The sequence below is a fragment of the Sminthopsis crassicaudata genome, chromosome 3, assembly GCF_048593235.1.
Source record: "Sminthopsis crassicaudata isolate SCR6 chromosome 3, ASM4859323v1, whole genome shotgun sequence".
Classification (NCBI taxonomy): Eukaryota; Metazoa; Chordata; class Mammalia; order Dasyuromorphia; family Dasyuridae; genus Sminthopsis; species Sminthopsis crassicaudata.
This window is the reverse complement of record NC_133619.1, coordinates 345917563-345939066: the sequence shown is the minus strand read 5'-3', so window position 1 is coordinate 345939066 and position 21504 is coordinate 345917563. Positions and strand designations below refer to the sequence as shown.

At 38.0% G+C, this 21504-nt stretch overlaps 1 long non-coding RNA gene across 2 annotated transcripts in view; it reads right to left on the bottom strand.

Moving 5' to 3' along the window:
- Positions 1-445: 445 nt before the first annotated feature.
- LOC141561718 (uncharacterized) overlaps positions 446-21504 on the bottom strand; it is a 77713-nt gene continuing 56654 nt past the window's right edge. Inside the window, exons 4-5 of one of the 2 annotated variants that reach the window (XR_012488136.1) lie at positions 4592-4677; positions 446-504 (exon numbers count right to left, since the gene is read on the bottom strand). This is a non-coding gene — a long non-coding RNA (uncharacterized LOC141561718). Of the gene's footprint in view, positions 505-4554; positions 4678-21504 lie in introns of those variants that run through there. The other variant, XR_012488135.1, reaches the window with a different exon arrangement.

Genomic DNA, 21504 nt, shown 5'->3' with positions numbered 1-21504 from the left:
AAAGTCATCTTATATCTTTTATTATCACTCCTATTCCTTTCCATATGCACTATGCATCTGAAAATCCATGGGAGGTAGTGGTCAGTGATAGAGAAATCCTCCACAGATAGAGATAGAAAGACAGTCCCTTAAGTACAGCAGCAACTTCTAGGATCATGATCTTTCCTGACAGGAAAAAAAATTTGATTATGTACTCTAGAAAGATGCTAGTCTACTAAGTCCAGCAAAGAACCACTCAATAAGAGAAACTTTAGATAGATAGATAGATAGATAGATAGATAGATAGACAGACAGACAGACAGACAGACAGACAGACAGACAGACAGACAGATAGATAGATAGATAGATAGATAGATAGATAGATAGATAGATAGATAGATATAAAATGTGCTTCTATGTATGGTGTATATGTTCACATGGTTGGTCTAAATGCAATTTACAAGGAGGCATGGGTCAGCATACCTGGAATCTTGATCAAGGTCTTCAAGCAAGACTAAGTCTGACCTGGAGAAAAATGAAGGGGCTATGAGAATGGTCTCTCTGTTCTACTATAAAAGAAAATTCTGGAATTATATTTATCACCCTCTCCGTAAATTCTACTGGTCTAGGAACACATTTTTTAAAAAAATTCATAAAGAAAAAAAGCTTCCAGCATCTTTGGTAGCAATTTTTTAAAGGAGGAGGTTAAACTATGCTTGAACTTGCAAACTTGAATCTTTTTCACTAAATGCTGGTTACATGAAAAACATCATGAATAGGGAATAACAAATAATGAGTAAACCCCTTTATTCAATCAGAGAGCAAAAATAAATGGTATAAATTCTACAGATTTAGAATGTACCAAAAAATAGTCAGGCGTAATTGAGCTCTTTAGATGGGAACAAACTATAATCTTACTTAACCAATACAGAGGACCAACTTGACCCAAAGTGAAATTTCCCCAAGTCTCTGACAAGGCAAGTAGGAAATTAAGAACAATTTGAGCAGCCAACTTCTGTTTACATGTCAGCATGAGTCTTTCAGTCTCCTCCCTGGAATGAGCCTCTAGGAGAGTTTGAAACCATGTTTGCATCTCTCTCTCTCAAAGAAGGATGAAAAACTCTCCTTTCCAAAGCTCTCACACTAACTCAGGCCCTAATTCAGGCATACAGATTCTTTCTACCAATTAGAGAAGTATTATGCAAAATGCTCCAGGCTTAAAACCTAAGTTGTATCTACTTGTAGATAATGATGATATCTCCATTTATTCTTTGCCTGGCTTTTCTTCCCCAAGCTCAGTATTTCCAGTTACCTCAGCCTATTATTACATCACATGGTTTTGAATCATAGATTCATAGTCAAGGCAAATCAAGAAGCATGTATTGTTTACTACATGTCAGACACTCTGTAAACACTGGGGATATAAATAGGAGCAAAAAGAAAAATAGGTCTGTCCTTAAGGAACTTATATTATCATAAGGAAAGGCAGCACATGAAAGGGAGAGTAGAAGGGAAAGAAAAAGACTAGAAAGTAAAGAACAGCTGACTTGTCTCAAAATGGGGGTTCTAGGAAGAATTCACCAGTGGGAAAGAGGGGCCACCAGGATAGAGAGTGAGAAGGCAGCTAAAGCATGGCAGCAGAGTAGAGATTTAAAGCCAGATTAAATTAGAAATCATGTTATCTAATCTCATAATTTTATAGATTATGCAAGCTCAGAGAGATTAAAATAAATTATCTAATATCACAAAGCTAGTTATATAAAGATAAAGAGTTAGGTTGGGAAACAAATAATAGAAGATATTAAATATTGGGCTGATAAGTTTGGGCTTTATCTTGAAGGAAATTGGAAACTCTTGGAGGAATTTTTAGTGGGACTATTTCCTTTAAAAATCTGAAGACAGCAGTCATTTCTAATTCAGTCCTATTTGTGGGGGGGGTTTTCCTATGTATTTCTGATATCTTCATTGACAAGTTTTGGAACTTCTCAATATTTTATTTTTATATTAGTGTTATATATTTATTATTGTTCATTTATGTGTTTATTATAATATGCTATATAATTAATTATTTTTATTTTATATTTTTATATATTTATCACCTACCCTTATACACAGTAACAGATTCTTGCAGTCCACCTTAATATATTGTAACTACCCTCTATTATTGCTAATGAAATAAGATACAAAAACCCTACTTTGAAGTGTAAAGCCAAACAGCTGTCTTCTCAATGCCAGGTTCTGTTTTGTTCTCGTGTAGGATCGTTCTTTTGGCAAAGTTACCAGTTCACATGGCTGTTTGTACTCACTCCAATTTGAATCAACTTTAAAAGAGGGAGATTTCATGGAATTCTATTGAATGTTTTGTAAAAATCAATTTGTGTTACACCAACTACATTCCTTTCATCTCTTCATTGTGTCATTCTGCCCTGAACATGCAAAATCATCAGTCTGGCAAGATTTGTTCTTTTTAAATCGGTCCTGAGCTTGCTAAGTTCCATTAATTTTTAACTGTTTATAGATTTTTTTTTTTACTTCTTAGAATATATAGTCGTTGCTTTCATGAGGAATTCAAGTTGGATTTAAACGTCTGTATGGAAGGCAGTGCTGGGGTGATTTTGAAGTTAGGTGCAATTTGAGCTCCAATTCTCCCTCTGATATTTATAAGCTGGTGACCACAGGCAAGACTCATAATTTCTCTGAACTTTATTTCTTCATCGGTATAAAGAAAATAATAATCCCTATAGGAACTATCTCACAGGGTTATTGTGAACATCAAAGGAGATAATGAATGTTAATCACTCCTGTAAATTTTAAAGTTCTGTGTAAATATCAGCTGTGACAGAGGACCAAGACCCATGATAACTTGCCCATCCTTCCTTTTCCTTAAATATCTTAAAGATCCAGGAGAATCATCCTGACCCCCAATAACTCTCTATAATCTTTAATATATTTCTTTCATCCTAAGCTAAGCAGATTCCTATCTATCCTTTTATACAAAAAATATCTCCAGCATCTCTATAATTTGAGGTCTATAGATTTTTAAAGGATTCAATTCAATTCAGCAATCAACATTTATTATATGCCAGGCACTGTGCTAATTGCTAAGGATTCTAAGGAAGGCATATGTTTGTGTGTGTGTATGTAAGTGTGTGTGTATATATACATATATATATATGTATATATTCACATACACATATATACATAATCTTTACTTTCAAGGAGATCACAGGCCAATGAGGGAGACAACATACAAGCAACAATGTAAAATCAATCTTTGTTATTTCAGTTGGGTCTTGCTTTTGTGACCCCATTTGGGTTTTTTTTGGCAAAAAGTTTGAAGTAGTTCGCCATTTCTTTTGCAGCTCATTTTACAGATGAGAAACTGAGGCAAATGGCATTACGTGACTTGCCCAGGGTCACAAATCTAGTGAGTATCTGAGACCAGGTATCTTTTGACTTCAGACCTACCACTATTCACTGTATCACCTAGCTACCCTCAATCCACCTAGATAGGCGATGAACTGGAGATTATCAGCAGAGGAAAAGCGCTAACACTGAGAGCTGGAAAAGGCTTCTTGCAGAAGGTGGTGTTTTAGCTGGCACTTAAAGGAAATAAGATAAGAAGAATACCAAGCATGGGATTCATCCAGGGAAAGTTCAGGGAGCTGGGTAAAATGTCATGTACAAGAAAGGAAGCCATTGCATGGAAGACTATTGGGAGAAAAAGTAAAGAACAAGGAGTAAGAAGCTTAGAAAAGTAAGTGAGGACCAAGACATTGTAAATACAAGACAAAAGCAAAAGTCCTTCCTCTCAGTGAGCTTACCTTCTAATATATGTAAATACATCTATACAAGTCAGATGTAAAGAGTACTAGCAATTGGGAAGACCAGACAAGGTCTGATCTGAGACTTAAGAAGCCAGAAATTCCAAGAAGCAGAGGTGAAGAGGGAATGCCTTCCAGGAAGGAAAGAATACCAGGACAAAGGTGTAGAGATAACAGATAGAAAGCTGTGTCTAAGTTTGGCTGGACCTAGAGGGTATAGAAGAAAATAATATGTTATAAATTTAGAAAATCAAGTCAGGACTGGTTTTTTAAGGATTTAAATATCAGAAGAATTTATATTGAACTCTAGAGGTTATGAGTTCTTGGAATTTATTGAAGTGGAAGATGATTAGAATGGGGAGAGGCTTGAGGAAGGAAATCCATGTACTAGCCTATTACCAAAATTCACATGAGAGATCTGGGAGCCTGAATTGGGATGGTAGAGAAGTAAAAGTAAAGAATGAAGTGTATAGGAAATGTTATGGAGGTAGAATGAGATTTGGCAACTGTTTGGAGAGGGAAGCCATGGAATCAAGACACTGATTAAATCCCTGCCATGTGCCAGATACTATACTAAGCACTGGGGATGCAAAGATAAAAATGAAAACTGTTCTGGTTCTTAAGAGTTTATTGGAAGGAACCATATAGAAAATTGCAAACATACACACATATATGCATATGTCGATCAAGTATATATATGTATATACACATAATATAATATATATTCAAAAACATGTAAATTCATATGGAGATGGGCTTGAGTACTAATTAGGGGGATCAGACAATACCTTGGATAAGAGGTAGCATTCATCTGAATCTTGAAGGGAGAGAAGTATTCCATGATATAGATGTGGAAAAGGAGAAGGCTCCAGGCCTATGAAAAGGCAAAGACAGAATCAGTCAGTCAACAGGCATTTATTCGTATCTCTCTATGTTCAAGGCACTGTACTAAATTCTGCTTTATAAAAAATAGGAGAGGAGAATAGATGGAGTGTATAACCTGGGAACTACCAAATAAGCCAGTTGACTGGAATGTAGAATGTGAAGGGGAGAGCTGGAAGGAGGGTGTTAAATTGGTTTGGAAATATACCCTAGAACCAGTCTGTGAAGAAATCTAAATGTCAAACAAAGGAGTTTGAATATTATCCTAAAGATAAGAGAGTGGTATTGAAGCTTTTTTTGAACAGAGAATGACATGGTTAAGTCAATGATTTAAGAATATCCATTTGGAAGCAATGGAGAAAATGGATGAAGAATAGACAGACTTGAGACAGGAAGCACAACTGGTAGTCCATGGCTATAATACAAATGAGAAATGATCAAGGTCCAAATTTTGGGTGGTAGTTGTGTGAATAGAGAGAAAGGAATGTGGTAGTGATAATATGGAGGTAGAATCAGTGGGACTTGGAATAAGGATCAATAAAGATTCTATAAACATGAGTGAATGGAAAAATGTTGGGGGGTTTTTGACATAAAGAAGTTTAGAAAAGAAGTGGGCTTTAAAGGAAAATGAGGTCTACTTTTGACATGTTGATCAGAAAGAATCAGCTCTTTTATGAACCTTTCAAATGCATTCACTATTTATCCAGCTATCATGATACCTGGCTATCGAGACTTTAGCTAGATACTTGTCTCTCTAAGCATCACAGTCATAAGCTAAGTGAGGTCCTCTCTGATCTCTCCATGCTCTACTCTGCTCTGCCCTTTTTCTCCATGTCTTCTGGTTCAGCAATAAAATTCTATTGTCCCAAAATCTTTCCCTGTTTTTTTCCAAATGACTTTGTCGGTAAAAGTTGATTGTGGAGGTGTTATATGCTGCTGGCCCCAGTACAAAAATTGATGGTTACTTATGAGTCTCTTTGTATATAAATGGACCTCCATTCTAGACGGAGAAGAGATCAAGGGAGTCATCTAGTCCAGTTCCCTTAATTTGTAAATATGGATACTATGGCTCAGAGAATTTAAACAACTTGCCCAAGATCACACAGGGTAGTAGGCTTTAGAGGCACGGCTTAAACCCAGGTATTCTGACTCCAAAGACAGTTCTATGTCATTATAGTAAGTGTGCTTTGGACTCACTATCCCAGAACCAGGACATTTACATTTCCCCTCAGGGTTCTAGAAATACCTCTAAGGAAGACAAGTATCTAATTCTATGAGTTTCTTTAATACTATTGGCTTGACCCCCCCCCAAATTATAGTTTCACACATACACACACACTGCTAGCTAACATTGACACCTAGTTCAATTTAGTAAATTACTTAGTTTTTATAATGTGATATTTACTTCAAAGATATCCCAAAAACAGAAGTACAAGCATTTTCCCCAAATATCTTTGGGACATAGTGGAAGATGAAGCAAATATATGAGTTATAGAAATTCTGAGTATAGCTGAACTCCCCTCTACAAAACTCTTGTAAAGAGATCTAGAAAATGTATCAGATCAAAACCTAATCAGAAAAAGTCACAAAGAATTGTTTGTCTGATCCAGACTGACATAGGAAAACAAATAGAACTGTCTGGAGATCCTGGAAACAGGTTGGACCAGGAGCCTATCACATGTGGACACTTCAGTGCCTAGGAAGAAGCTGTATACCAGGACAAAAGGAGGTGGGAAGAACCACCAAAATCATTCTGGGGCACCACCAGAGCAGTACTGGAGCACAATAAGAGGAACTTGAAGAGCTCTGCCCAACTAGACTTTGCCTTGCATCATATGATTCTGGGAGCATCGCCTGCCAAAACTCAGCTTAAATTCCTGGAAGAGATAAATTAGGAGTTAACAAAAGTTTTTAAATATTTCTAAAAATGGAATGAGAATGCTAGAGGAAATGGGAGCAATGGAAGAAATAATTGGAAAGGGAAAGGAAATAACAGAAAATTGACAAAATCTTGCCCAGACAATAAACTCCTAAAAAAATTAAAATGGACCAAATAGAAACCAATGACTCCATGAAGCAACAAGAAATATTAAAGCTAAATCAAAAGACTGAAAATAAAGAAGGAAATGTAACATTTCAGAGAAGAAACAACTGACTTGGAAGATAGATTAAAGAGAAAAAAATTAGCAATTTGAATGCCATGACTAAAAAAAAAAAAAAAAAAGTCCAACACATCCCATTTCAAAATATCTTAAAAGAAAATTGTCCAGATACGTTACTAGAGGCCAAAATGTAAATGGAAAAAATATAGCAGTCACCTCCTGAAAGAAACCCCAAAATAAAAACTTTTAGGAGCATTAAAGCTAAAAATGCAGTCTCCATAGCAAAAAAAAAAAAAAAAAAAAAAAAAAAAAAAATTCTGAAAGCAGCCAGAAAGAATTCAAGTACCCAGAAGCTACAATCAGCATCAGATATTACTTAATAGCCATCACCACAAAGTAGCGGAGAAGTTAGAATTTGATATTTAAGAAGGCAAAAGATATAGACTTATAGTCAAGCACAGTTTACCAAGCAAAAGTGAATATGTTACAGGAACGCAACCTAAACACAACATTCTTTGACCCTGCTGGAGGAGGAGACTCAATCCTTTATCAACACTTATTTTGTTTCTTTGGAATCAAAATGCTCATATATCTACATTTAGGCCAACAGTAATGAAACCAAAAACTTCTAAAACATCATGATGAAATGAAATGATTAGTTCTACACAGAAACTTTGAAGTTCAAAAAAGAAATCAAGAGAAACAGTTAAAAAAAAAAAGTAAATATGAATTAACAATGATAAAGAACTAAACAAAAATAACCTGCTTACATTCTGGTATGGGAGATGATGCTTGTTTCTCTTCTGAACCCTATTATCAATACTATGAATAGTATGAATCTAATTAGACTATGCATGGGTGTGGATCTGTTATATCTTGATGATCTTAAGAGAAAAATAGAAGAGAGGGGAAAAAGAATACAAAGGGTGGATGTAGATGAATCTCTCATAATTAGTACACACAGGTAGATATCTATAGAAACAAGGAAAATAAGGTAAACAGCTGACACTTCAACCTTTTCTCATCTGAATTGGTCAAAACAATTAAGAATATATATTCTCTCTTTCTTTAAATAGATATATGCATTTACATAATATACATACACATATATAATGTGAATTTATCAAAGTAAATGAAAATATACATATATTTCTTTGTTCTGTTTCAAAGCTAAGGTTCCAAATTTTTGAAGTTTATAAAGAAGCTTAGTTGTATGGATTTCCTTTAATCAATTCTGATTACATATTGCTCATATACACAGACACACATGTGTGGGTCTGTGTGTGTGTGTGTGTGTGTGTGTGTGTGTGTGTGGAGAGAAGAAGGTAAAGAAGTATATTTCACTCAAGAGGAAAAAAAAGGAAAAGGGAAGAATGGGGAAAAGGGAATTAGAAGACAGGGTGGATGAAGGGGGAGATCAGTCCTAAGCCAAATAAATTCTAAAGATGTACAAGGTTTTTTAGACATGGAAATTGTTTAAGGCCAGGTAGGTAGCCCAAGGGATAGTGTACCAGGCCTTAAGTCAGGAAGACTCATCTTCCTGAGTTCAAATTCAGTCTCACTGAATGACCCTGGGCAAGTCATTTAACCTGTTTGCTTCCGTTTCCTTATCTGTAAAATGAGTTGGAGAAAAAAACAACAAAGCATTCCAGTATCTCTGCCAAGAAAACCCCAAAAGGAAACAAAAATAGCTATATACACCTGAAAATGACTAAACAAAAAAAATGTAGAAATCTAGCTTGAGTGACTGTACATGTTTGTAACAGGTTTTGTTTTTCTTTTGTTCTCAGTTGAGGGGTAGAGTTAGGCTGGAAAAAAGAAAAGGCAGATTTTTACTGATTGAAACAATTTTTAAAAACCTAGGGGTGCACTATTCAATCTTGGGGTCTGGAGAAAGCAGATGAATAATTAATGCAGTTTTTACATAGCTTTTATCCTACTGCGTTCACGTCCCAAGGCATCGTTGCTAAGGAATAAGATATTATCTCAAATGTCTCTGGGCCAGGTCTCAAGGATTACTCCTTGATGGTATGCATATTGGGCTGACTGCAAAATATTGACTTGACTTCAGAACTCCAGGATGACACACTCCTCTGACTTTTCAAAATTCACAATATTAAAACCTTCAGATAAATCACCACCTAAAACATAAAAAAAAGACTAAGGCAAACACTATCCATGGAGTCAAATATCAACCTCCTCTCTTGCAGCATTATCTCTCCTTGTTATTTAGCAGGAAGAAGTCAAACCAAGAGGCTAAGGCTGTCTAAGGCTTCCTGAATGATTCCATCCCTGCTCTGCCCTGTCCTTCCCATCCCTAGCTCTGGCTCCTCAGTCACAGCCAATCAAGCAAGAGGCTCCTCTTTTCCAAGTGATTAAGAGACCAAGAATCAGCACAAAATATATCCTCACATTTCTATATTTCTCTAAAACTCTTCCATTCCACATTCCACAACTTTCCCAGGGTCCAGTTCCTCAGCCTCACGCAGTGGGAAGTGATTAAGCGCACTCCCCCATTAGATCTTATGTATGTCTCCTGCTGACACATAACCACGTAAAGTGAAAGTTCCTTTGCAAGAGAGATGGTCTTTTTTTCATCTTCACATCCCCAGTGTTCAGCGCCTTAATAAATATTTGTGGCATTGAAAAATATTTGTTGACAAGTTAGATTTATCCTATTGTTTTTCAATCATACCAACATTTCTCTGTATTTTTAAATAAGCACAGTATGTTAGACATAGTGGGGGCCAAAATGAATGTGTTGCTTTAGTTTAAAGATCAATTATTAAGCACAGATGGGATACTTAGGCATTTTAAAGTCATCATTGATTTTGTTCCCCTTTTCATTTATTAATAAGACTCTGTTTCTGTATATTCCTTGGTGTAGTGTATCTGGTAATGTCCTTCTTATTCCCTTAAAATATTAAAGTTGGTACACTACTAATCATTTAGCCCCTTCTCCTTAACTTTTCTCTGAAAACCTCAGCTTCTCTACTCTTCCATGGAATCTGCCATTTCCAAGTGTTTACTCTGACTCAGTTTTTCCTTTGGATCTTACAATTTAATAAAATGTTTGAATTGACTTGAATCTTTAAATACTCTCTCATTAAATCACACCGATTCCATTTTCTTTCCCTAATGCTTCATTCTCAGAGGTCCCTCGGTCTATTTTGTCTGAATTATGATGATTTCTTTTAGGATTCTCTTGTCTCTTTCCACTCATAAGAGTTATTAATTCTTTTCCCCCTCATAACTCACAAGCATGGCTGATTCACTTTGTATGGGAAATAAAATATCTACCACACTAGGACGAGGTTTTCATTTTTCCATTGTAAAAGATCATAGCAATGTATTTCCTCTTTATTTCTTTCATTTCCTATTAGTAACAGCTTGTTAGGATCATGGAAATCAGCCTTTTGGAGCTGGGAGGGTCTCTGGGAAACAAGTCCTAATAGTCTCAGTTTTCAGAGGAAGAAACTAAGTCACAGAGCAGTTAAGTGATTTATCCAGTGGTACTGGGAGTAATACCAAAACCAGAATTTTGACTCCAAATCCAATACTTTTTATGCTATCACAAGAACTTTCATTTAATACTATTCTGTGGAATGACTCAGGATATGTTTTTAAAAGTGAAAGAATAGGTAGGATGGACAAGAATATGATACTCTTGTCTTAGAGAACAGAGTCAATAAAGTGGAGGAATTTTAAGAAAGTAAATCATAGCCACGGATTTATCATAAAGCATCCAGTCTATTGGTAGTAAGTGTCTCGATGTTTTTGTATTTGTATGAAGGACTTCTGAATTGCTTTTTTAAAAATGAGTCATAGAACCATAATATTAGCTCACACTGATGAGTGTTTTAAAAATTGGCAGTTTTTTCTTCATATCAGCCCAGTCAGGTTGACAATACAAGCAGTATGGTCCCTTTATTGTAAATAGCCAGAGTCTCAAGGTGCTAGAATTTCTCTCAGCACCTGAGGCTTTCTCATCCTGGAATATCCACCCACTCCTCCATCCCACTTCTCCCACTGGTGAGTGCCTCCTGTGCTTCCATTTTGGGGGATTAGCCCAGCATAGCCATGTTCAATTCTCTTTGTTCTGCTTTTGCATTCTTGGGACTTTGCCACCATGCTACAGCCATATACTCACCCTGGAATTTCCCTCAGCATCTAGGTCTCTCTTGTCTTGGATAACATTCTCTCTTTCCAACTCCTTTCTCCTCTGCATGAGTTATTCCTGGGACTTCGATTTTAACAACAGGTCATCCATGCTCAATTCTTTTCTTAGTTGTGTATTTGAGTCTCGTTTCTTCACCACTATGGATCATGCGCCTCTTTCCAACTCCTTTCTCCTCTGCATGAGTTATTCCTGGGACTTCGATTTTAACAACAGGTCATCCGTGCTCAATTCTTTTCTTAGTTGTGTATTTGAGTCTCGTTTCTTCACCACTATGGATCATGCGCCTATGAAGCTGTCATCCCCCTCTCTCCTTTTTAGCTCCCTCTAGAGTGTTACTGTTCCCCATTAGAATGTAAGCTCTTCAGGGGTTACTTTTCTTTACTTGTATTAATATCCAGTGCTTAACAGTGTCTGAAATATACTAAGTACTTAATAGATTTGTGTTGCCTTGTTTTGCTTAAAAAGGGAATTTGACCATAATTTTTTTTTTATTACAGCCTTTTATTTACCAGATATATGCATGGGTAATTTTACAGCATTGACAATTACCAAACCTTTTGTTCAAAATTTTCCCCTCCTTCCCTTCACTCCCCTCCCCCAGATGGCAGGTTGACCAATACATATTAAATATGTTAAAGTATAAATTAAATACAACATATGTATACATGTCCATACAGTTGTTTTGCGGTACAAAATGAATCGGACTTTGAAATAGTGTACAATTAGCCTGTGAAGGAAATCAAAAATGCAGGAGGACAAAATTAGAGGGATTGGGAATTCTATGTAGTGGTTCATAGTCATTTCCCAGAGTTCTTTCTCTGGGTGTAGCTGGTTCAGTTCATTACTGCTCTATTGGAACTGATTTGGTTCATCTCATTGTTGAAGAGGGCCATGTCCATCAGAATTGATTTTCATATAGTATTGTTGAAGTATATAATGATCTCCTGGTTCTGCTCATTTCACTCAGCTTCAGTTCATGTAAGTCTCTCCAAGTCTTTCTGAAATCATAATTTTTAATAAGTTCTGGAACTAAAACTTCTGGCAGGTGCCCAATGTCACATACATGTACATCATGTGGTGCTCTTAGAATCACAGAACTAGAAGGGACTTTAGAGGCTATCTAGTCCATCCCTCTCCCAATGTAGGAATGCTTTACATAGCTCCCTTAAAAAGTAGTTGCATTATCTATCAACAATATATAAAAAATATGTGTGTTTATGTATATACATATACATATATGTTGAGGAAAATTATTATTTTCCTATTATATTAATAATCAATTTTATATGCAGAACCAAAAGAACCTTTTTTGATTATATTATTTTCTCTTTTTATTTTCTCATTCAAAGATCACTGTTCATGATGATCAGGGCTGAAAACGAGCCATTCTTGGTTGGAGGTGGGACTTGACCCAACTGGGAGAGTTTATTTCTGATTAAAGGGTAAAGAGAATCTAATCTAGTTGAATTCCAGTCAATTGTGTTCAACCTAAGTGTTCTAGGTGGGAAAAAGTCTCTTTGTCCAAGAGGCTGACGATATTAAAGTTACTACCCAACCCCTCATTAGAAAAGGCCTATCTCTCATTCCAATATTAATTTTCAAATTAATTGTTAATCAATCAAAGTTTATCTCAGCCTACAAGGACTCCCACTTTTCCAAAGGCATTTAATCATTGGATGGTGTCCAAAGTTCATCTCTGGTTATGAGAGAACTGCTGACATCTAATTTATTGATTATCTGCTAGTCTAATAATTTGCTTATTAATTATCTAGAAACTATGTCTCTTGGATTTTTCATTTGTCTCAATATGTATACATCCCTACCTAGAAAGAGACTCTATTGTCGGACAAAATAAAATTTTTCTTACATTATATTGAAGTCTATCCCTGTCCTAGTCTTATTTTTTTTTGTAAAAATCACAGAATAAGTCTTTATATGATGGCCCTTCAAATATTTGAATATTCCCCTTGAAGACTTCTTTTATTCTAGGCTAATCATTCCCAATTTCTATAAATGTTCCTAAAATGACATCACTTCCAGATTGCTCATTGCTATGATTTCCCTCATTTCTACATCTTCTTCATTCAGTAGGATATCAGGGACAACTTGACTTTGTATTCCAAGCACCTAGCACACAGTGTCTAGCTCCTGGTAATGATTTAATGTGTGTGTGTGTGTGTGTGTGTGTGTGTGTGTGTGTGTGTGTGTGTGTGTGTGTGTTTAAAAAGAATGCCTTTGTTTTCATATCATGAAAGTCTGGCTAACAGAACTAAACACTTCAGACATTATCTAACTTCTAATTTTAGCTCTATAAATTAATAATCATTAGTTAGACCCATACATGAGTCCTACGATAAGAAATGAACTTCCTCAATCTAAGGAGCTTACAGAGTGGTTAGGGAAAAAAAGGGTAAGAGATCATGGAAGATTGCACATATATTTAGGAAAAATAAAATATTATATATTACAAGAGATCATGAAACTGGAGCGAAGAGTTAGTAGGATCCAAAGACCATCTAATCACCCAGATGAGATGAAACCTAACATCTCTAAGAAGAGGAAGGAGCCTCTTTATTCTTTTGTCATGTTATAATGTGTAATATCTCTTATAAACTTATAATACAAGACTTGATGAAGTGCAAGAATTGAGGGTAAGAGATCCCCTTTGGTCAATGTTGCAGATGCCTTTCCAAAGAATTCTCAAACCCGAAGTCTGTATGGCAAAAAGGGATTTATCTACACTAAGAAGAAAGCTTTCTTTGTGGGCAAAGAATCCTGACAGGATAGTTTTGCTAAGAAGACAACTTTCTTGGGGCAGCTAGGTGGCGCAGTGGATAAAGCACCAGCCCTGAATTCAGCAGGACCAGACACTTAACACTTCCTAGCAGTGTGACCTAGCAAGTCACTTAACCCCAGCCTCAGAAAAAAAAAAAAAAGAAGAAGAAGAAGAAGGAAGAAGAAAGAAGAAGAAGGAAGAAGAAGAAGAAGAAGAAGAAAGAAGAAGGAAGAAGAAGGAAGAAGAAGGAAGAAGAAGGAAGAAGAAGAAGAAGAAGAAGAAGAAGAAGAGAAGAAGAAGAAGAAGGAAGAAGAAGAAGAAGAAGAAGAAGAAGAAGAAGAAGAAGAAGAAGAAGAAGAAGAAGAAGAAGAAGAAGAAGAAGAAGAAGAAGAAGAAGAAGAAGAAGAAGAAGAAGGAAGAAGAAGAAGAAGAAGAAGAAGAAGAAGAAGAAGAAGAAGAAGAAGAAGAAGAAGAAGAAGAAGAAGAAGAAGAAGAAGAAGAAGAAGAAGAAGAAGAAGAAGAAGAAGAAGAAGAAGAAGAAGAAGAAGAAGAAGAAGAAGAAGAAGAAGAAGAAGAAGAAGAAGAAGAAGAAGAAGAAGAAGAAGAAGAAGAAGAAGAAGAAGAAGAAGAAGAAGAAGAAGAAGAAGAAGAAGAAGAAGAAGAAGAAGAAGAAGAAGAAGAAGAAGAAGAAGAAGAAAGAAAAGCTTTCTTCTTTCTTAATGGGCAAGGTCCTGTCAGGACTATTGCAAAGATGGGTTTGCACTGAGAAGAAAATATCTTCACCAGTGGGCAAAATCCTGTTAGGACTTCTGCAAAGATTGGGGTTCAGAGTTGTCTTTTATTAGCCTTCTGAGTCTTGGGGCTTCAATTTAATTCAAAATTGAATGAGATTACTTATTGAATTGAATGAGCCACGCAGACAGATGTTGACTATGCCCCATGCAGAGATTTCCAGTTAAATGAGATTACTTATCTTGGGAAGAGCGTTGTCTGGGAAAAGATGTGCCCTTCCCAGAGTTTGAGACTCAGAAATTTGGGGGATGCAGTAGTTTACATGAGGGTTCCCACACGGTTAAAGGGGGACACAATTTACATCATTTTCCTCTCTCAAGCATTCCTCTCAAATTTATTTGGGGTAACAGGATGATGGTCTCATCTTCTGAAGCTGTTTCAAGCTCACAGGAGGTGTAGAGCTGGCCTTACTCAATGGGGTCCTGACTGAAGAGGGGACATGAGTGAGTTGTAGGCGGGCGCAGCAGCATCAGAATCAGGTCTCAGGTAATTTCAGGTTGACCAAGTGGTTGGAATTTCATGACTCAGAGTCCGGAAGAAGCAATTCTCATATGTATATTAAAATGCAAGGACTAAATTTGAGCAAAAGAGAAAGAATAAACAAAAGTGTAATTGATATGGAGGTTACTAGGGACAGGAACCAGAAACCCACCCAGAAGAAGGCTGGGGGGAAGATGAGGCTATCATAAATGCCTCTCAGAAAAACAGCTTTCCTAGCATAGATACCAAAGAACGTTTTTCTCAAATTCTTGCTTTTGCTTCCTCAAAGAAGTAGATGGGTAGAACATGTGCCCTTCAGTGAGTGTGATCTCTCCCAGCAAAAACCCTAGAGCTTTACAAGGGAAGGTTTTTACCCAATTAGTACAGGTCTTAACAAAACCAAGCAGTTTGAAGTCCCTGCAAGGGGCACATCTGCAGGCCCTTTTCAGAATTTACTTGCCTGGGAGCTATGAGGGAATGCAGGAGTCGGGAGTTGGGGAATTAAAGTTGCCATGGGCAGGGGCAAACAATCAGCAACATGGGCAGCTGATCTGCAAGCCTGCTTCCCTTTATTTAAGAAGCAACAGCCTCATGATTATGAATAACCGGGGCCATAGAATGACATCAAGAAAAGCTGGGAGAGAAAAGCTAGGAGCAAAGTTTTCATGGTGAGAAAGGAAGGAAGGAGATTATAGTGAGAGAAAGAAGGACACAGACTAATTCACCCTTCTTCCCCAGCATGCTCGTGTGAAATACCCGAGGAGTAAAAGCTGGATTTTTTGTTGCTCTGCAAGGAACTAGGCAGGCTTAGGCCAAGTATGATCTTTTAGCAAACACCTTGATACCTCCTGAGCCTTCTCAGCCTTCACAGAAAAGCTTCTACCCAATTGAATGATGTCTCCTGACTGAGTGTTTTCAGGGAGCAGGGTAGCAGGATTAAGGGTGTGATACACCCAGAGAGTCAGGTCAAGTAGGAGACCCTGATATCTCCCACCAAGTCACTGATGCCCTTTGGCTTCTAAAATGCTCTGAACCCGGTGGGGGTTAAAACCTCTAATGGCTGCCCCAAGGTTAGTTTTGAGGCCTCTTCAAATAAAAGGGCCATGGCAGCCACTCAGACCTAGGGAAACGAGTCCAGTTTCTTTGAGAAATAGGGGACAGGTCTGGGATTGCCCTGGGACTGTAGATCATAAGAATGCATAAGCGGCTCCAAAAGTTTGTGCTTAAGAAATTTCTCAATCCTGACTAAGGCTGGAGCGGAGAAATCTATTTTCTCCCAGATTTCAGAGGAAATATGGGAGGGCTTTGGGAGGTCTGAAAAGAGAAAATTGGGTCCCCAATTTCACCATAAGGGAGCAGGAGAGGAGAGAATAATAAGAAACGAGTGTTTAAATAACAGGTCACCAAACTGGCAAGGCAGAGGAAAAGTCTCCAAACAATTCTTAAATTCCCCATAGCAAAAAGAAATTCAGTGGTCTTACTGGCCACATCTGGGGATAGCCAGAGTTCTGCTGTGGTGGAGGAGCGAGGGGGAGCTTGACCAAGCCCCAAACTCCTGCCAGAGGCAGGGCATTGTGGAGGGGTAGCTTGTCCCCCGCAGGCAGTCTCTCCTCCAGCACCCCTCAGGGCAAGGACTGGGGAGTTACCTGGGACTGTTTTCTTGACACCTAAAGCACAAATCTCTATGGTTGCCATAAATGTCAGCAGCCAAGAGTAGGGACTGTTCTCCATTTCTCGCTTTAATTCTGAGGTCTCTCTCCTCTGCTGCAGTTTGATCCCTATCATTAGAGACTCCAACAGCTGTTTCTAGCAGCCAAGTGGGAGAAGTTTGAGGGTCCAAAGCGGGCTTCTTCCAGCTTCCTCTATAGGTCTGGTACAAATTGTTTAATATTAACATCTTCCCAGGAAAGATCAAGGAGGAAGTTGTGTAATGTTCTCTCTAAAATGTAATGTTCTCTGTTGAGGTTTCCTTGGGGTTCCTGGAGGCAGCCTTCCTTTCAGTTCAGTAATCACCACAAGTGCAGCCAAGTGTTAAAGTCCACATCCTTTATTGTCTCCTTCAAAGTCTTATCTCCTTCACTTGGGGCTACACTAGTTCTCTGGAGGCTTCTGATCTTGATTTCAGGGGAGAAGAGGAGGAGAACCTGATACCACTTCTATCTTCCCTAGTTCTGCTTCTGGCTGAGCTTATATGTTCCCTCATCACCATACTAAACAACCCTTGTCTCTATCAATTCCACTGAGTTAGCACCTTGTGAGAAGCCTTGTTTCAAGTTCAGAGTTCTGGCCTTGGACCTCTCAAAAAGCTGGGTGGGGTCCTCAGAGTAATGGCCAGGTGTTTTCTTAGTCTGGGAGGGATTTGATTTTGAAAGAGGCACCTCTGCTTGGAGTGTCTCTCCCTGAGAGTGCTGCTTGTCCCAGGGGGCAGAGGGTAAAATCAGTATCCTGAGGAGGAGAAAAAGGGTTCCTCCCACTCCCTGTATTAGAAGGATTGAGGAGTGGGGCTGGGAAGTCTCAGGATCTGGTTCAGGTGAGAGGGATAGAGTTAGAGATATTGCTGTGAAGTAGGTTGTGGTCCCTTCAAGAAATTGAACCTGTGATTTCTTTCAGATTGATTCTTGATTCCTTTCAGATTACTACCAGCCCCTCCTGGCTGATGCATTATCAGTTCAGGAACCCAGGACCTTTGATTCATAAATGCTGGTCAAAAGCATCCCTTTGGGGGGCAGCTAGGTGGCGCCGTGGATAGAGCACCAGCCTTGAATTCAGGAGGACCAGAGTTCAAATCTGGTCTCAGACACTTAACACTTCCTAGCTGTGTGACCGTGGGCAAGTCACTTAACCCCAGCCTCAAAAGAATAAAAAAAAAAAAAAAAAAAAAAAAAAAAGCATCCCTTTGAATTTCAGTAGGAGATCCAGGCTTGTCCCAGCCCCCACCGGATCTGAGCCAACTTGGGCTCTTCCAGTCCCCATTCTGATGATCCCCTTGGTTTTCCTAACCCCCACCAAGTCAAGCAATATAATGAACTTTCATCAACCAAAGTCTTTGCAGATGGATCTTGGCAGTGCCTTTTACAGCCAGGATCTTTCTGCCCACTGGAATACTCTTTCCAGTGCCATTTTCTCTTTACCCTCACCTATCTATTTCCTTAACCAGATTTTAACCTTACTTCCAATCAATCAATTTGATATCAATCAATCAATTTTATCAATCTAGGTTTTGGGGTCTATAAATTCCTTTACAGAGAACCTCTGTGCTGCCAGAAGGGAGTCCCCAAAACTTCCTATGCTTGTTCCGAATCCCAAGGAGTTGCAGGGGAGCAAAACCTCTCCATTTGGTTCCCTGAACCCCAAATCTGCTACTAGTCCTCATTTAACTCCCTGATCACCAGAAACCCTAATTTCATTTAGGTTCCCTAAATCTAAACCTCATCAGCTGGATATAAGGTCCTGTTCTGGAAGGGGCTCAGAAGCCTTCTAGTAAGGACTACATAGGGGTTCAAAGGAGGGATCCTGTGTTCTTAGAGGAGCAAGAAGGAGGGGGTTTGATTTCCCTCTAGAAAATTTAAGCAGCATCCTGCAGTGCTGTTTAAATCCCCTTTTGTCACACAGAGTTCGGATTTTCCAATTCTTTCCCAAGGGATCTGCAACATCAACCAGAGGGAATCTCTTACCCTCAATTCTCGAACCTCATCAGACTCAGGCACTGACTATAAAGGAAGTTAGAGAGAAAGAAAGCAAACACATAAAAAGACTTTAAAACAATTAGAAATTAAGCTGTATGATCTTGGACAAATCACTTTAACACTCTGTAACTGTTGTCTCATCTGTAAAACTCAGAGGCTGAATCAGAGTGGTGTGGAATATAATATCTTCCCCTGTAAGGAAGAAGTACATCTGACAATTATCACATATAACAAGTTCCCAGACCATCCTGTTTTTATAGAGTGTTTGTGAGGAAGGAACTCTTTTGTCTATCCCTCTAGCCTCCATGCTAGGTCAAACAACTTTTGAGATATTGATTAGCATGTCTTTAGATTGGTCTGGGACCTGTTCTGTCAGGGGCATTCCATCTGACTTCTTGATCCCTCCCTCCAAGTTCCCTCCTTTACTTCCCTGAAAAAACCTCAATACTGTATTTCCCTTATAAATGATCTTCTTAGGATGAAGATCTTTGCTAAATCCTTTTCAGGACTAAGCCCACTGCACAATCTCTCTCTCTCTTCCCCTCATAGTGTCTTCTCTCTACAGTCTTTTTCTTCACTCTAACTCACTCTGGTTAGCCTAACCAGATCTAACCTGCCAGTTAATGGCATACCCAGGCCTCCTGAACTATTTCTTTTTTGCTGACTAATTGTGAGTGTCACTGAGGAGCTTACTTGTCTTTCATATGTTCTCCCACTCTATTTCATATTTGCCATTCTTGGTTTCTATTGTATCCCTTCATTTTGTCTGTAATCTATTCCCCTAAATAAATCTACCTTTTGCCAAAGAGAATGGCATTGTGAATTTGTCGCATGTTTATTTCAGACTAGAAATTGCTTTCCTGACCTCATCAAGATGATTTCTGATGTCCTTTCCTATTGTTCTTTGACTTGAATAATAAGGGGGTCCTGAAGGATGTGCCAGTGCTATGCACTGAGAATACAAATACAGTGTAGGCAGAAAGATAGACTGTCCCTGACTTCAAAGAGCTTGTGTTCTGATGGAAGAAGACATCACATAAAAGGGTGTTATTAGAAGTGAGAAACAAGGCAGCATTATAAAGCCCACTAAGAGAGGACAGTGTATCTTAAAGAGAAAAAAATTATTCATTCAATCAAGAAATATTGACTGAGCACCTAATACCTAATTAGTAGAGAGTGCTAAGTTCTATGGGGGATACCAAAGAAGTATAAAATACAGCTCTCTTCATAAGGGATTTGCAATCCAGTTGGAGACATAATAAAAATATGATGGAATAGATAATACAAGAACAGTGGGATGCAATGGGAAGGGCAATACAATGCCTCTGAGATAGGAGACTGGGATTCTAGTCCCAGTTTTTCCTCTAAGTTTTGTTGTACCCTTCGGTAAGTAACTTTTCCACTCAGAATCTCAACTTCCTTATATGAAATGAGAGCATTGTAACATTTAAGTAATTTGATTCTATAATATGTCATAAAGCAACATTTAACTGCTATACTCTACAAGGAGTATTATATGTTCAAAAAGATAATGAATTTAGCATATGTTTAGAAAGTGTCCTGGAGAAAATGGACTTTGAGCTAAGAAGATTGAAGAAGAAGTGGGTTTCAGACAGACTAAGGAAAACCTTCTACTATGGGGAAATGATTATGAACAAATATATATATATATATATCATACAAGAAGTAGAAACCATACAAAGAATTGTGTAACAATCGTCCTATGAATGATACAAACAAATAAATGCCCTAGGTTTTTAGAGGACTATTTACAGTCCCCCAATCTAGTGCAGTGTGATTGGTGTTAATGGTCAGAATTCAGGCTTGTAAGAAAACACTGGGTACTGACTTACTACCCAAAAGGACAAGGAGTGCACATACAAACACACAAATCACTTCAGGTAAAGAACATTCTATTTTGTAGATAGACGTCCTGAGGCAATGTATCTCAAACCAACAAATGGCTGGTTTTTCAATGGGACAAGCTGACAGCACCTAATATCTCCTCTTTGGGACTTGGCAGTCTCTCAAGAAGACGAAGACAAGCTTCTGAACATTCAGAGATGTTCAATAAAGAGGAATTTAGGATTGATTTCTGAGGGGAACAGGATCCAAAAGAAAAGGAGCAGAAACACACTAGCCTACATCCCATCCACATAACTTTGAGTACAGGAAGATTAATGAGGGAATCATAGAATACCTGACTCAAAATGTCCAGAATATAAACACCAAAGAGGGAACAGAATTACATTTATGTTACTAGCTCAGACATTTGGAGAAAGGCTGTGTTTGTCCCTGTAGGAGAGATGGATGTGATGAGCCAGTTCCCTCATTCTGGCCAACAGAACCATGGGACAAATTGACACATGGTCAGGACTGTGACAGTCAGGTTTATCTGTGGATATCAATGCAGCCTAAGAAAGCAGTCTCATGTCTTTAAACTGATGAGAAGTGATCAATTAAGATGACATGGTTTCATTTGATTAGGGGGAGAAATGTGTGTGATTAAAAGAGAGGTTGCTAGAAAGGTTAAAGAAAAAAATAAATTGAAAAATGGAGCAGACACTGAAGAAATACTAGAGCTAAGTTCCTTTCTGTCTCTGTAAATATTATCCATCCTTCATGATATATAGAGATAGACTCATAGATTTTGAGCTGAAAGGGATAGTCATTTAGTCCATCTCCCTTATTTAACAAGAAACTGAGGTCAAGATTAGTCGCCAATCATTGACAGTGCCAAGATAAAAAGTCAGGTCCTCAAGTTCCATATCCAGCACTTTTTTTCCATTAAGTCGCATAGATG